General features: G+C 38.5%; 1 protein-coding gene across 2 annotated transcripts in view; it reads right to left on the bottom strand.

Moving 5' to 3' along the window:
• gabrz (gamma-aminobutyric acid type A receptor subunit zeta) overlaps positions 1–13174 on the bottom strand; it is a 50718-nt gene extending 37544 nt beyond the window's left edge. For both annotated transcript variants that reach the window (XM_007259145.4, XM_007259146.4), the window contains exon 1: positions 12914–13174. The gene's annotated coding sequence lies outside the window, so the exon portion shown is untranslated. The remainder of the gene's footprint in view (positions 1–12913) is intronic.
• Positions 13175–17967: the final 4793 nt, after the last annotated feature.

The following is a 17967-nucleotide window of genomic DNA, read 5'->3' as shown; positions in this document are numbered from 1 at the left end:
TACAAGTTAATAGTGCTGGGCCAATCCGCCAATTGTACAACACATCAAACTTCTTGCTCTCAACACACTGGCTTCAAATTACAAATGAAGTGTGGTATTTTTCATTTTCACACTGACATGTTTTCAAACAAACAACTTTATAGTTTGGTTTTAATGTAACAGTGGGTTTATTGTGCAATCAGCCTTGCTGGCCTGATAACCGTTAATTATTTCGGTCTTCAGCCTTGATACAGATACTGGATTGTATTGGTCCAATCTGTAAAAGTTATATAATAATATGAATCTGGTTTATACATACTTTATATGTCACAGAAATGTCTGGTGGTGATAAAATGGATACATCACTTTGTGAATATTACATTCCCAGGCTCCAGCTTCTGACAAGCACCTCTCCCTGGAAGCCAGCGAAGCGATTCCTTTTTTGTCTTAGCAGAATCAAGCCGGTGAGATTTTCACTGGACTGCTTAGACCCAAAAATCCCTCAAAAAAAGAAAAGCATTACTGCTGGACACTGGTTTAAATCAGAATTACACAGCAGAGCTGAATGCAGTCCTCATTGAACCTTCACTACACTGGATTTCACTGCATGTCCGTGAACACTGTTTGGGCCTGGATGGCAGATTTACTCTCAGATTCTCTGCTCAGTCTTCCAGCACTGAGATAATCCGTGTGCAGCTGCAGAGTCGTGTGCCAGACAACAGACCTCTGCCCTGCAGCAGTCACACACACACACACACGGACACACACACACATACAGCCAATTCTCATGATGACCTCTGCCCTCAACACATTCAAACTCACCCCCACAACACACACACACACGCCTATAGGAAAGTTAACCCCACATCACCCACAAACCAAACAGCTTTTAATTACCGATTATCTCTGGCTTTTGAGTTGGAATAAGAATGTTAAGAATACCTTTAACAAATTTTACAGATAAATTATCACATTTAGCTCATTATATAATTGACATATAACTGTAACAAAAAAACAAGCTGTGTTATAAATATGTTATACAATTTTTACAATTTCCTTTTAAAACATTCTCTGCAATTTTATTTAAAATCTGTCATAAAAAAAATAACTACAGTAAAAAAATAATGTTTATTAAAGAGGCCATAGAATATAAAATTTTTCCTGTGCATAGTTATTAAACTCAGCAGGGGACGGAGCAAAAGCTAGAGGAAATCTAAAAGCCAAGACTACCCAATGCTAGTCTGTTCCATCCTAGAAAAAAACTGGACTACCTCATCTGATACAGAACTGGAGCTACACACAAATTAGAAGGAAAAGTACTGGCTTACTTATTTGCCTGTGAGGCGTCAGCAAATGGGGCAAGGCTAAAAGCTAACTGCTTTAGCTAGCTAACCACATACTGCAAAGAAATACCACCTTTGGTATCTCGAATCTTAAAAAAAAATTTAACTTACTTTTTATAAAAAATAAATTCAAACCATTTTGTTGAGTTTCTTGACACTGTAAGTTAGCCCTGTTTTTTCGAGGTTTTCAGAAAAGTCAGATCATTTTAGGCTTAGAATTTTAAACACACACACACACAAACACACACACACTGAGCTATCTATAGCATTGTATTCAAGCTCATTCTGCATTAGGCCGGCATTACACGTGCCATAAGGCATGAAAATCGCTTTAATGCCATCTTCTCATCCGTTGATGTGACCTTTGTTCTAGCCATTGGATCTGGATTCAGTGACAGCAATGAGACCTTCAACCATGAATCATACTGCCTCAGATACACCACAATCATACACGCTGGGGACCAAACCATGTACTGCCAGCTGAATCTCATGTAGTCACATAACAAATCTCTGTCCCTATTGTACTTCCATCCCAGCAGGCTCCACATGCCTGTCCTCACACACACACACACACACACACACACACACACACACACACACACACACACACACACACACACACACATATACACTCTGAAAGGCTCTATGGAGCTGCGTTGCTTTTCCCAGATGCCTCAGAGCACTGTCAAAGCTGCCTGCTCACCAAGCCGTCCCACACACAACTGTCTCATCTCCAAGTTCAGAGCTTTTCATTTGATTATTTCATTATTTATTATTTTTAGGCTGCAGGCTCTTTCTGCCCGCCAGCTCTGCGCATCATGGAATGTGCGGTAGACAACAGGAGGCTGATCAAGAAAAGCAGAGCCATTAATAAATGGGTAGAGCAAAATCTCTTGCCAGCGCATGTCAGATTTATACACAGCAAGTCAGGCTGAGGTGCACAAGTTCAGGTGTGAATTCAGAAGTGACATTATTCACTGTGGCAAATAAGCAGTAGAGTAATGCACTGATTGTGACGTTTCACTATAGTCAAAGTGGTTGATGCCTGAATTTTGGAGACTATACTTATTACACAGGAAATTCGGCAGTGTTAAATCAACACTGTTAGTGTTAAATCAACACTGTTAGTGTTAAATTAACACTTATTAGTGTTAATCTAATCAGATCCATGAGTCAACAAATTCATGCTGGTTGCCCCTAGTCTCATGTTTTCAAAGGGTTAATGTTTTAGTATTCTGTTAGCATAACTTCTCTACAGGGACTAGATAATCCATTTGCATATCAATCTGTGCATTTGCACATCTGTGTCAGCAACAGGTGAAATTTAAAGTAGCTACATGCATTAACTTCAATGCACAGGATATCTTATAACACAAATGATATAATGTGTATGTTTATGTAGTTTGCTCAAACTAATGCTGCCACAAAAGCAGCTATTTAAAAATAACAGGAACTCAATTAATTAAAAAGCAACTACATGACAGATCTGCCAAAATCAAAATGATAAACTGGATGAATGCTAGTTTTGCTTGTTTGTAGACAAAGCAGTCTTTTGATTATTTTGGCTGTAACCCCATACTCACTTGAGCATGCTGTATGTAAAGCAGTTTTTCAGGGAACTCCTTGTTTCAACACCCATTATCCATTTTTTTAGATCCACTAAGAATAGGAAGGCAGCACGCCAGTTCTATAATTACAGACTGTGGTCCATCTGTTACCCTGTGTACTTTATTAGCCTTATTTCACCCTGTTCTACAATGGTCTGAATCTACTGGATAGACCGCCACAGAGTAGGTATTATTCGGGTGGTGGGCCAGTTATTCTCAGCATGGTGGTGGTGTGTTGGAGTGTGTTGTACTGGTGTGAGTGAATCAGACACAGCAGTGCTGCTGGCGAAGAACAGTCCACCAAGAGCATCCTGAGAGCACAGACAAAAGACTAGAAGATGACAAAACAATCATTTGAAGCAGCAGATGAGCTTCTGTCTTGACTTTTTGACTAATTTGACTTTAAATCTACATGGTGGAGCAGCTAGGTTGGAGTGTCCGACAGTGAGTGAACACAGTGTTTATGTCCTATATGATCAGTGGAGCTGAAAAAAAAAATGCTTATTGGGTATAGAAACAATGTAATCCTTGATAAGTGTACACAATTAAAAACACTAACTGTCCTAAAACATCTGTAATATGCAATACCACAAGAGTTACCACTTTATTTACCTACAGAAACATTCCCAAATAAAAAAGTAATAATTTCTGTAAATAAGATGTGGGTGAGGGTGAGGATATTTTATAAAGTTTAAAGAACCTCCACAGAAGGTAAAGGCTGTATACTAATAATTATATTATGTTTTCCCCGTGGACCATATACACCAGAAACCATTGAGCAACCTTTATTTTTGAGAGGGCAGTTTATTTTTTAAGTTTTCTTGGCTGGGATAACATGTTTGCACAGATTTATTGGCTCCACAAACTCCCATAAGAAACTCCTCTTCATTTACAGTGCAGAGATGAGCCTCTAAAGATAAATATTTAACACATGCAAATCTAATATTTATGACGGAGCGTGAATCCTCCGAGGCGGGCACATCCTTCCCATGAGAGTTCTATGATGCTTATCTAAGGGTAACAACAATCGTGTAAATGCCTGCACTCATTTGATCTGCTTGAGCTGGTCCCAAAACATCTGCCCAGGTACATCTACTTAACTTCCTCTCGAGTCCTCTTTTACTCTGCCACTGTAAGGCTCTAATAATGACTTAATGCCTGTCAGATGGGTTTTGGATTGAAGACAGAAGTCAGAGACAGTGTCTCTGTCGTTCTCATTTAGTGTGCCATAAAATCTACAGGGCTACACAGTCACAATTCCAGGGGAAGAACTGTGCTCACCTGAGACTAGGGCTGGGGCGACGCATCGACATAATCGACGTCATCGATTACAAAAATACATCGATTTGCATAACGTGCGTCGGCGCGTCGTAAACATGGCGGCGCCTGTGGAGAGCATTAGAGGTTAGATCGGGCCCAAAAATTCCAACTGGCTGTTTTCGGGCTGTTTTAATGAGCGAAATATGATCAGAATTATGTTAATTAACACGGTAACATAGAAGCATAGAACTATTATTTAATTAAAATGATTTTTAAGAACAGCTAAACACAGTTCTGCAGGTCAAACGCGGAGGAGTTCACGTGCGAGAGAGAGAGAGAGAGAGAGAGAGAGAGAGAGAGAGAGAGAGAGAGAGATTTGCTTGTTCTACTCACAGGTGAAGGTTCTCTTTGATCTCCTCGTGCTCATATTCTAGTCCCATTCATAATTCTGCAGCTCCCTCAGTGTTTTCTGCCGTATTTTGCGGCTAGCGCGAGCGCTTACAACTGACACCGCGGACCGCGAGGTGCCGCCGCGTTTGTGCCGAATCCGACTCTCTGCTGAATCTGACTCCCGCTTCGCGGACAGAATCGGCACAACACCCCCGCTGTAGAACTGCGGTAGTGAAAACAGCGCTTATAAATAAATTAGTTTAGTTTCACTTTCAGTTTTCGTTATTTTTTTAAAAATAAAAATATAATTAAAAAACAGACGCCTACATCTCGGACTATTTTCTGGAGCCCGGGTCGGATTTACGGGCGGGCCTCGGGTCATGTCGGGTTCGGGCAGAGAATCTAAGCTCTAGAGAGCTTGGACTCCGGAGAGCAATCTCCAGCTACAAAAAAACGCCAGCGGGCATCTAAAGTTTGGGAGCATTTCACGCAAAAGGGCAACAATGTGGTCCTCTGCCATACGTGCAAAAGGAGCACTTGAAGCGCAAACATCCAGGAGCACTATGTCAACAGGGTCACACAGTAAGTTACCGTTTACATCAGGGTCTCCGCGGGTGTCCTTCAAAAGACTTAAGGCTGTCTACCAAAGGTTTTAAACCTGCCACAGGCAGAAATTATACATTTTTGGTTTATATTTGTGCATGGCATTTCGCAGTTTCCAGAAACAGTAGCATTATTCATAAGTTCAGGTGTTTAGCTAAGCTAGCTGCCTTAAGTTATTTTAGCTAGCGCCGTCGGCGCTGCGGTGTCACACCGTTTTCTGTCACCGTCGGAATTTTGTGACCAGTGCTCACGGTTATGAGCGTTCATTGGCAAAACGGAAGCTTTCTATACCTACACCTTACCCTCAGCCCTAAACTGAACCGTTTTGGCCAGTCGGGGTAAACATTAGAAACGAACACGTTTCGAATCGGCCAGTGCACCGGTCTGCTGAGAACTACTTGCCAGTGGTCACAAAATCTAGCGGTCACAGAAAACAGTGCAACACACGGTTGTGGTGTATGGGAGCTTATCCATTTTTAGCGTTATAGATCTAAACAACGTGCTGTACATGTAAGTGATTATAAGTGTGGGGTTTGGTTTAGTAGGCTTGTGTTGTTGTTGTTGTTGTTATTATATATAAATATAGTAATTTATTGTTTGCTTTAAAACGTAAAATAATTATTTAAATATGTTTCTCAATGAATAGATTAGTCGACTAATCGAAAAAAATAATCGTTAGAATAATCGTTTAAAAAATAATCGTTAGGGACAGCCCTACCTGAGACCCACTAGTGCAATTCCAGAGGAAGAACTTTGGTCATCTAAGACTCACTAGTGCAATTCCAGAGGAAGAACTGTGGTCATCTAAGACTCACTAGTGCAATTCCAGATGAAGAACTGTGCTCACCTGAGACTCACTAGTGCAATTTCAGGGGAAGAACTTTGGTCATCTAAGACTCACTAGTGCAATTCCAGAGGAAGAACTGTGGTCATCTAAGACTCACTAGTGCAATTCCAGATGAAGAACTGTGCTCACCTGAGACTCACTAGTGCAATTTCAGGGGAAGAACTTTGGTCACCTGACACTCACAAGTTCAATTCCAGGGGACAAACTGTGGTTATCTAAGTCTCACTAGTGCAATTCCTGGGGAAGAACCGTGGTCACCTAAGACTCACTAGTGCAGTTCCAGGGCAAGGTGCTAGGGAAAGTCCAACACTTTTGGTACGGATACAACAAATATTTGACAATCAAAATTGTATGACTTAAAATGGTATTTTAAGTGTTCATAAGAATTGGTGAAACGGCTAAAGTAATTTACTGCAAATAATTACTCATTTAGAATAGGCTATTTTAGGTTTTAATGACTATATTTAATTTCGAACACCACATAAAAAGGCATGAGATGCAGCAGCTCTGCCTATTCCATATGGCCAATGCTGAGTCTCAGCCAATGCTGCCATACCTTGACCAAGTTCAGGACAATTCTTCATGCTATCTGGTTTATGTTCTGTTCTTATGTTTTAAAAGTGTCAGAACTTTCCTGAATTCCAAAATGTGAAACAGAGCTAAAAAGGCATCAAAGTTAGGGGAAAACATTAGAGCACCCTACTGTGGCTGGGAAGTGTGAAGACAGGGACAAAGTCTCACACAGGGATATTTGGGGTACTGTAAAACAAAAAAAGCACTACTTTTTTGTTATATTTTGGATCTACAATAAAAACTGCATTAAACAAAAGGCTGAATTTATATGAATCTAGGTCCAGCAAGTCAGACCAATTCTGCGCCCCTGCTGAGATACACAATTACTTTAAAGTAAAGGGGAGCATTCATGCCTGGTTACTTGTTTGGTTCCTCAGAAGAGGCTGTGTAAAGCCTTTTTAAAAGAGTTTTTAAAAGAAGCATGCTGTACAATTAAAGGCAGAAAAAAACTGACCAGTGTCCCGCATCCAACAGAGAATTAATGCACTGGCATGTTGTGAACAGTCCATACATCAATCCACAAAGTACATTCCCCTTCACTAGTTCAACCCCTAATATTGTAACACAACAACAAGCAGAAACCTAAAATACCAACCATGAGAGCCAGCCATAACAGTAGTTAAAGCAGACTGCATATATTTAATAAGTCTAGTGACACATTTACATCTACATTTTCAGATTTAGAGTTTAAGTAAAGGATGAAATGTTTTAGCTCACGCTGGAAGCCAAGCTCTGATCATATGATAGGAAAACACTCTAGATACTCAGAAGTGAAAACCTTTAGAAGAGGAACCATTAGCAGAAGTTCCAATACAATCATTTAAGACAAAACCATTCCAAAGAACACAGCAAATTCATCCAGGCTGACACAGGTCAGCAGCACTCCTCCTCAGACTGACAAATACCCTCCTGTATAAAAATGAGACCAAAAACTGAGAAACTCAATAAATGTGTTGTACTGGATAACAACCCTTTTCAGACCTTAATAATGTGGGTTTTTGCACAGTATTTTTCACATTATTATTAACAGAACATTTAGAACCAAGTTACAACTTACCTACTCAGCACTAACTCACAGAGATGACTGTACCATGGCTCACTCTGTGTGCTTACGCAGCTAAGCGTGATCTGCCCGCCACAATAACGGCGAATCAGAAAACACTCGCTATTCATGAGCCAAATTTAGCCTCAGCTGCTGAAATATAACACATTAAAGACATTCTCCAGAAAAAAAAACATTTTGGCATGATTACTCAGTTGCTACTCTGTGTGTGTCAGCTGTACTATTTTAAATTAAATGTATAGAACTACATTAATTAAGGAGAAAAGGTGTTGCTACAAAATGATACTTGCTCGATCTGTTTATTTGTTAAAGGCATTTCACAAGCTCAGTTTTTTAAATGTGCAGTTACTTAAACAGTAAATGCTTTTCTTTCATGCTTATTGTATCTTATTTGGGACACAGAATACTGTAATTTCCAATTCACCAGGGGTATTTCTTTGTAATGGGAGCACTTGTGGTTAGGTGCATACTTTGGGAACAATCAACAGAATCTGCCTGCCTGAGATGCTCTGACCCAGTTGTTTAGTCAACACAATTTGGCTCTTGTCAAAGTCACTCAGATCCTTAATCATGTTTAACGCATCATTTTCAAGAAGTGACTTACTTCTGTCACTGCTTAGAAAGTCTTACATTTTATGGCAGATCAGTGTATAATCAGTACGCAATAGAGCAGCACAGTTCAACACCTTGGTTGCTTGTACATTTGTCTCTCAGGACTGGGGTCTTGGGTTCAAGTCCATATCTGAGTAGAGTTTCCTACACTGTAAAATCATTCTTTTATTTCCAATGTCTATTTAAAAGACTATGGCATTGGATTGGGGATTAAAAACTCATCCTTTTAAGATCCCAACCAAAGTACTTTATCCAGAGATATTGAAATTGGTATATTGGTATTGCTCTACTATTAGGATTGGTATTGTGCAACCTGTAACTTCAGTACTACTGGATATTTAAAAATGACACATCACCCAATTCCAAATGTAATGTTAAAGTCATTGAGAAGAAATACAAAACATATATATTCAATTTGTATATTAGCGTACTAATCAGTAATTCCTGCTCACACTTAATTTTGGTTTGTATTTTAAATTATATAATAAATGATGGTTCAAGATTTACTTTTTTCTGATACTATAAGACATCTTTGTTGCTGAGAAATTAAACCTAAAATGCTGTGTTAAACCAGCATGAAGCTTATTTTACGTTTTCTTTGTTTGTTTGTTAGAGAAAGTACTTTTGAGCTTGTCAAAAATGTCTGTAATTCTTAATTGGTTAATCCAATATTTATGTTAAAACCTTTACATTAAAGCTAAACACTTTAAATCAAATCTTCCTGTTTCCTGTTGAAAGCCAATGGTGGTGTACAGCGAATGTGAATGCTTATGGATCTGAATGTAAGTCTGCAAATAAATAAGACACTTTCGGTTTGTTCTTTTTTTGTTTGGAAGCATACTCCTCTCCAAACTGTTCTTGCTATTCTGACTTACTGTAACAAGCCCTGCTGCAAAAGTATGGAAGACAGACATTGAAAATCTAGGTCAGAATGTATGACTGAGATACATAAACATATTCCCACCACTGTATCCAATTACTTTAAGGTTACATCTTCAACTAGCCTAAAAATATTTTCACTTATACCCTCAAGAAGCTACTGAATTAATCATGCAAATCGTGCATATCAGATCTGAAGCTCTCTCGTTAAAAAGGCCTCGCATTGCCTTAACCAGTTCACAACATGATTAACACAGCAACTTACTGTCAACAAGAATTCTTCACAAAAAACTATACTTACTATAAAGACTACAAAAAGACTCTTTATCTTTACACGTGTTGCTATGTTCACCCAATGTTATAAAGTGTGTGTAGCACCCGCTAGATTTCAGCAGGCTACATTGAGGGAATTGTCCCATAAGTGGCCAGTGTCTCATACAGGGATTAAGTCTTGGACTACACAGCATTTAGAATTAATTAAGATTTTCAAATTAAAAGGAAAACATAGTTTAAATCTAGACTTAACCCTGTCCAAGAAACTGCAACAAAGGGTTTGTGTAAATCAGATAATCCATTCTCTGTGAGCTGAGAGATTGTTTTACAATTCAACTAGCCATAAAGATGCAATAAGATCTTATAAAAGTCATACATGTAAAATTGTTTTAATGAGTTTAGGTTAAGTTTAGGCTTATGTTGAGGTTTAGGTAATAAAATTGCTCTGGTTGTTTCTCCGTTTAAACCATTAGATTTTTTTGCCAGTCTGGGTCACGTCAGTAATTTGTGCATATGCTCGGGGGTTGATCTACATTTAGCACACATTGTACGAATCCTAAGATGGTCTTTTAGTCGCATTTGTACAAATTTCTCATTACACCAGAATGAAAGATGAGGGCAGGGTTATGAAACAATTGGCTCAGCCAATTCAAAATCTAAGCCAGGATCAAAAATGTTCGAAGCTTAAGGAACACTTCTCCAACTACACATGGAAAAAAGGCAAAAAGGCAAGATAACAGGATGACAAAACCGGAGGTTTTAGGATAATTTGGTGTGAGTGTATGTTTTGTGTAAGTGTGAGGTTCAAACTAGTGTCTTCCAATCCCAAAACACCATTCAGGTTCATATCAACACAGGATATTACCTGAACCACACTGAGTATATTACACCTTATGAAATGCTTACTTTCCAAAAGTGAAACAAAAAGTGAAGAAAAGTAATAAGTAAACATATGAACATATAGATCCAGAAATTAGTTTACTGTTGGGCTGTAGAGTATATTGTTTTCTACTTTATGCCAAGAGACAAGTCACCCGTTTCCCATATTTCCATGACATACACGCTCATCATTAATCATAAATTCTACTCTAATCTTGGATTTACAGAGTGTGCATATTGTGACATGATGGTTAATTTACACTACCAGGCCAAAAAACAATCACCACCTGGATTTAAGTAAGCAAATAAGTAATCAATGCATGGGTGATTATGTTTTAGAGGGCAACAAGTTATTTAACCCTAACTGATGCAGTGAGTAGTTTCTCATTTGTTAAATAACCATGTGAAAAGACACATCCTGTGTAGCGGAAAAGTAGTTAATCTGTTTCAGAATTGTCAAATTATTGGCATTAATCAAGCAAAGAAAATATCTAAGGCAATTGCTGAAATTAAATTTTACTAATCATTGAGGCTAACTGCCAAAAATGGCTTCAGTTTGCTAGGGTGCATAAAGATTGGCCTCTGGAGCAATGGAAGAAGGTCATGTGGTCTGATGATTCCAGCTTCCACTGTTCTAGAGTAATGGAGCATCAGGGTGAAAAGAGAGATCATGCCTACTGTCTACTGTACAAGCCTGTGGGAGCACTGCTTTGATTTGGGGTTGCTGCAGTTGGTTACTGCTGACTACCTGAATATACTGAATATAGACCAGTTTTTTTCCATCAGTTTTTTTTCTTCCCTGATGGCTTGGGCATATTCCAAGATAACAATGCCAGAATTCATGGGGCTGGAATTGTGAAGGAGTGGTTCATGGATTGTTCACCACAGAGACCAGACCTTAACCTCATTGAGAATTTTTGTGTTTTATGCTGAAGAAGGCTTTGCGCAGTGCTCCAAATATTCTATCATCAATACAAAATCTTGGGGAAATATTATTACAACTATGGACAGAAATAAATCTTGCGACATTGCTGAAGCTTGCGGAAATGATGCCTCAGTGAATGCGAGCCGTAATCTAAGCTAAGGGCAGTCCAACCAAATATTAGAGCATGTGACCTTTTTTAGACCAGGCAGAAAAAATAGATTGCAATATAATTTTTTTCCCAAAATCTTAGAGCAGTAGTTCAACGCAAGGATTTTATCACTACTAACAGAGAGAGATCATGACTGGGGGAAATGTACAACAAATAAAAACAATACAGAAAATATATACTGTCATAACTGTACCAAATTGCCATAGATCACTCAATCTACTTATAACACAAAAAATGGATGTAAAGACATTTTAATTAATGGTTAAAAGCGCTATCATCGCCAGCCAACTGTACCAATAAGGCTTCAGAGGACCCACTTTTTTCTTTAGAGAAACCAGCCCATTATATTCCAGACCATCCTTTCTTGTCCTGAATGCAACCCAGTCACATCTTCAGGCAACACGTGTGTTGCGCTCCGCATGTGTTTCTAAAGCTATGCTCTCCCTCCTGCACCTGTTGGTCCTTTTTTTTTCTCTTATCACCAATGCCAAATGCCTCCTGAGTCACCCGAGGCCATTTAAATCCTCTAGGTGCAGTTTTGGTCTTGTAGTTTTAAAGGTTATATAAAATGGGAAAAGGAAAAAGGGTGTGCTGGGTGTACAGTGTGTCCCAACAGCATTTACCTCGTGTGCACTATTAATACCAAGAAAACAACAATCATCAGTCAAAATAACAATAAAAAAACAATATGAGAAAAACAATAAATAAAAAAATAATGGTACAAACTAGAGTCACTAGGGTGGTACCCATCTTGTCTCTGGGGTGGTTCCATCTAGTGCAGACCTGTGCATTTTACAGCCAGGGGGCCACAACCAGTCATTTGCCTTTCCATTTTGGGTCCTTTGCATATCAACCCCAGAAACTGAACCGGACTTTAATGCACTTATTCAAACCCAAAACAGACTAGATTTCCCTCAATCAACAAGAAAAAAACGTACTGAAAAATTAGGTAAATATCAAATGAATCAAAATAGCCTTAGTTCTTTGAATTAAGTTAATTAAATATTGTTTTTTACTGCAGACACCTGGACATTGTGTTTGCAATTGTTGATGTGAATGTTGATTTAATAATTATATAATATTGGTGTTTTTCATGATGCCGGTTTCACATTGTAATGGCTAATTGTAACATCTTTCCAGTAACAGCTTATCAAAACTGTACAAATAGTCCCAGTTTATCATGTGGTCCCTTAAAACAAATAACTGCTCATCCCAGCTCTAGGGAACATATTTGTACTGTATTTCTGTACTGTAATTGTTTAAGTTCTACTTTTGAGTTAAATCTGATATTTGAGGGCACATTTGCACAGTTTGTACATGTGCAGTATCTTTTTTCTGAGAGTTAAGTGATTAAAACCTCATAATGTCAACAAATAAACACAATGTAATTGAAGCAAATATTATGGAAGAGTGTTTAAAGAACAAGCTCATTTAAATGAAGCATTTAATTAAAGTATTATTAAAATAAGCTCCACGCAGTACATTATAAATGTCAGAGTAGCATTACTCACATTTAAAGTCGTTCACCCGTTTGCATGTCTAGACTGAAGGCAGCTGCGAAGGATAACGAAGCGCTCATCTGTGAAAGCTGAATTCCTTGCTGCTTTCAGCCATTTAGTTCTCGGTTTAAACAGAATTCCCGTGTTTTTCTTCACTAAAAAGCGAGATAAAGAAAGATAAAGCTGAAGTCTGTCCTCCGGACGCGCAGACACCACTCACTCAGCAGCAACTACTGGTTGCGTCTGAGAGAAACTCGGAAAACAGCACACCGCCTCAGCACTGCCGACTTCTTGACCCACCCGCATTCAGACACGTCCCGCCTTCTCACGGTAGCGATTGGCTAGTTTTACTGCGCTCTGATTGGTTAATGTTTTCCCTCTCTCTGCGCTAGGCGTGTTCTGTACAGGCCTGGTTCATGTTCAGAGCGCAGGAGGCGGGGCTTATCGAAAATAGGTGGGAAAAATAAACGCTGGTTAGACATGAAACAGTTGGTTGCAGCTGAAGAAGTGCTTTCAGAAAAAGAAACATGAAGCTTTTTCGGTACCATCTTAAAATAAGATCATTAATAATCAGATATAAGACATACATAGAAAGGGCACTGATACAGATGGCTGTGGGTTCACTATTTGGCAAACAACAGGCATTTATTTTTAAGGCATTTATAACCTAATTTGTAACCATTAATAAACTAATTGTAAACCATTTATAAACCCTTTATAAAAGTAGTCTTATTTTAAAGTGGTACCGCATTTTCTGTATTTCAATACCAATAGCAATAGACGGGGCTCCGAGTAGTCCAGCGGACTAGGGAGATTGCGGTTTCGAATCCCATTCATGTAGCTTGTCATCAGTTGCCGAAGCCATGAGAGAGCACAATTGGCCTTGCTCACTCTGGGTGGGTAGATGGCGCTGCACTTTCCTCAGAGTGATGCTACTCGGCAATGCTGCGTCAGTAGCAACAGATTGAAAATAGGTGGTGGCAGACTTCACATGTATCGGAGGAGGCATGTGCTAGTCTTCACCCTCCTGGCGTTGTGGTATTACTAGTGATACGGGGAGTCCTAATAAGTGGGTTGGGTTGGGCCATGTAAATTGGGAAGAAAATGGGATAAAATTTTCGAAATAAATTTATGTAAAATAAGAAAAAATACCAGTAGACCTACACAAAGCTGCAGTCCGCTAAATGAATAAATACATTTCAAGAGAGGAATCTGTGTAGATTAACTGTGTAGATTTAAGAATTTCAGTTTTGTTTACTCTTAGGCAACCTAGTTTCCTACTCTTGTCGCTCAAAATGCCTTTTAGAGCATTTCATTTAAAACTTTTATGGTAAAATAATTGTTAAAAAATGTTTACTTCATCCCAGTTGCAAGTAATATAAACAACACATATGTTAAATTTGTTCTCTTTACCATTACAAAAAACAGCAAATATACAAATTAAGCAAGTTTTTTTATTATTTATTATTTTGTTAGAAATTGTATCTACTCAGGTCAGTTTACACATAACATTTGTCTGAAAGAGGTCTCTAAATCCCCAAATTCTCAAATCTAGGAAATAGAGATTGGAACATGTAGAATGGCAAAGAGACAAATCAAATAGCATTGTTGTATGTGTGTTCTTTAGGCCATGTATTTCATGTTAGATTCTCATACATTATATTTTATGTGTATTTTTATATGTGCCATTTATTATGTTTCCCTGATGTTCACAATGATGTTAGACACTTTAGGTCTATTTTTTTAGTTTTGTACTACACATTTACAATACAAGCACTACCCACAATCAAGAGAACATACGCTGACATACCACAAGTCATGGGATTGCAGTAATGAGTGAGGTTAAACGCTGGGTGGGCAGCATGCTCATAACAAGGCAACCTGAGACCCCACACATATTCCACAGGCCAGTGCAATGTTCTTTAGTTTTCTAGGGCAGAAGTCACGTCATAGACATGTCAGCCTATGACACAAATATTTAGCAGGGGCATGTGATTCACTAGAACATACTGTTCTTTACAAGTCAGTCAGTGCCCAGCTGAACTCTCTCATATTGAACAAAGAACCCTGTAGTCGGGCAAACCCAGAGGTCAGCGGAACTGGCCATGCGTTGCTTATGACTCAGTAGGAAACTGGTGCAGTTCCAGCTGATGGCTTCTGCCATTGTGCCTCTGAGTGTTAAAATTCAGAGTCTTTGATTCCTAGGTCAATGCTCTTTCTTTGGTCAAGCATTGGCTGGATACAAATGTACCCACCTTCAGATCACACCTACTAAATCTCATCTGATCGCATTTAGAAATTAGTGTACAATCTGTGAAAATAATAATACAATTGCATCCAAAAAATGTCTCCAAATACATTTGAAACCACAGAGGAGAAATGTGTGCAAGCCAAGTGCTATTTTCTTCTAGCCAAATATTCTCTGCCTGCTCTTGCAAATACGAGCAGTGAAGCCTTACTGCAGCTCTCCCACTCAAATGGTTTAAATTTGTCCCAGTTACGTTAGAGCACCACCTCAGCCTCCACTCTGAGGTTGTGCAGAATCAGAAACCCAATACAGGTTCTTTTCGTTATTAATCACATGACACATATGTGAGAAAAGGTGACAGGTTTCGGTTTGGACAGTGGATCATGATAGGTTTAGCTTTTTTGCACTAATATTCCAGGCAGGCTGAGATAAAATACGAATTCTAAATTGCCTGTTTCAACGTTGTGCTACACTTGTAACAGAATTGGTTCTGAATAGTACCTAAAACACTACAGTGATATCCTGTGAACCTCAAACACTGTTGTCTCCTTTTTCAGGTATAATTTATTGACTGTTTAAAAAAAATCTCACAAACAGTTTGTTGTATTTGGAGAAATAATGGAATCAATAAAAAATTGTTAAGGCTACTGCGCTTGCGCTGATCCCCACATCAAGGGGGATCTTCCCCACTAGCACACTAACCTTCCTCCACTTTCTGCACAACTAGTAAGCTAATTTTCTCTTTTGTTGAATGGTGGGATTTTCTCTGTAAACAGGTGCCACGATTAGCATTAACAAATCTCATATGCATATTCATATCCGACTCCAAATGTTATTGTGTGTTTGCCCAAACAAGAACACATTGCTTTTAACAGATTATTAAAACAACCGAAAATACTATATTGATGAAAAATCTCAGTGGGCACTTTGAAAAGGCTTGCAGTGGTTGTACATATTTTATGCAACATAATAATTATAGATTATTTCATGAATGTAAATGATTTCATTAACATGGGAATGAATGCTTTAACATATAACATTTATCATGTGCTAATATGTGATGGGTAAAACAGCATGGAATGTGTCTCAGTCAATCAGACTTTATTATTCATGAAAGGGTTGTTTATCATTTACCTGTAAAGCCCCTAGTCAGTATTGCTAACAAAATATCATTATTGCTATTTTGAGACAAGGATCAAAATAATCCTAGCTTACATTCTTTATTTTTTAACTGATATCTTTATACAGACACTTAACAGTAAAGAATGTCATGTAGCCCTTTTTGAGCCTCTGAGAGTGACACGAAACACTTCTTAGCATCTCATTTATAAAGAAATATTTTGTATTATGGCATAAAAAAATGAGGCCAAGTATTGAATATGAAACATTTCTTGGTCTTTGTGCTCACTTAAAAGAACCAGACTTTTGTCTTTTCTTTTCTTTTCTTTTCTTGCCATCATCTCAGGGAACCTGGGAATGAGCTGGATCTTCGCTTCCTCTCTGCATGTATCTTTGTGATTTGTTATATAATGCAGTTTATGTGTTAACTGTTCTGCATTAGGCATATCAATACAATAACATCTGCTCTGCGACTGGAGGACGAAAGCATCTTGATGAGAGCTGGATCTGTGCTTCCACTGATCTTTGATCTCTAAAACTGAGATGCATTTAATAAGTGCAGATCACAAACCACACGCGCTCCTCTAAAGGAAAAAGGCTGAACTCGGCACGTTGTCACCTAGCGGCTAGCTCCACAGACAGCCCCAGCAGGTTCTAAATGAGGAAAGGCCAGGAGGAAGAAAACACAGCACAATTAAAATAGTGCACTAGGATTTTAAATGTTTTATTTAAATGCCTGTTTCCTGTGATGCTGGCTTTCAAACGGCAGCCTATTTTGAGAGCTAATTATCCGGTATAGCCAACAGGATAATTGGCCATTTTTGCTTAATAAAAATTTCATTTGGAGAATAGACTTCCTGAGAGTTTTGAGATAAGAGGTTTGTCAGAATTTACAGGCAAAGCTATAAATTGTTAATCATTTAACCATTTTTGCTTTAAAAATTTGCTTGTAATTTCAAATACATGAAGCCATACAAATTTTGTCTTTTGATTTGATTGAATCTGATTTGATCTGATAGATGCATCATGGCGAGATCTACTGTGTGTGTGTGTGATTGAGTTAAATTATATCAAATAATGAAGTACAACTCCAAACGGCTTGTACGAGTATAGTAATGCAGCTCATTTGCTGCAGCGTTAGTGATTGCACTTGGATTGCAGAATCCTTGTGAATAATTTAGCTTAGTTCAAAGGCCCAATTTTCTAAAAAAAATGAAGTTGCTACTTGTTAGACTTGTGCCTGGTTACAAAAATATATTGTAATGTACATTTCCTGTGAACAATTTCATTCTCAGTACTGTCATAAAAAAGTAACAATTGTTGCGCTGGTTTTAGCAGGACCCAGGGGGCCAAGACTTTGATGTGGAAAGGAGATGAGCCATGGAGAAACAGGTAGGCTGGACAAAAAAAATACAATCCAATCAACAAGAGAATTACTGTACTGTAACACGAGAAAAAAAATCGAAGCAAAAACTGTATGAATTATTAACTGGACCCATCCTGAGCCTGTCAGAGAGACAGAAAGCGAGCGAGAGAGATACAAAGACAGATGGAGAGAGAGAGAGAGAGAGAGAGAGAGAGTCTTACAGAATTTGAAACTCAGGTGGGTCAGCAGTTCTCAATCAACACCTACAGCACTCTCCTACACAGCTATCATATCAACCCAGCGAGGCCAATTTTTCACAGTGTGGGCACACAC

The sequence above is a fragment of the Astyanax mexicanus genome, chromosome 15 (genome assembly GCF_023375975.1).
Source record: "Astyanax mexicanus isolate ESR-SI-001 chromosome 15, AstMex3_surface, whole genome shotgun sequence".
Classification (NCBI taxonomy): domain Eukaryota; kingdom Metazoa; phylum Chordata; class Actinopteri; order Characiformes; family Acestrorhamphidae; genus Astyanax; species Astyanax mexicanus.
This window is presented reverse-complemented; position numbering and strand designations above follow the sequence as displayed.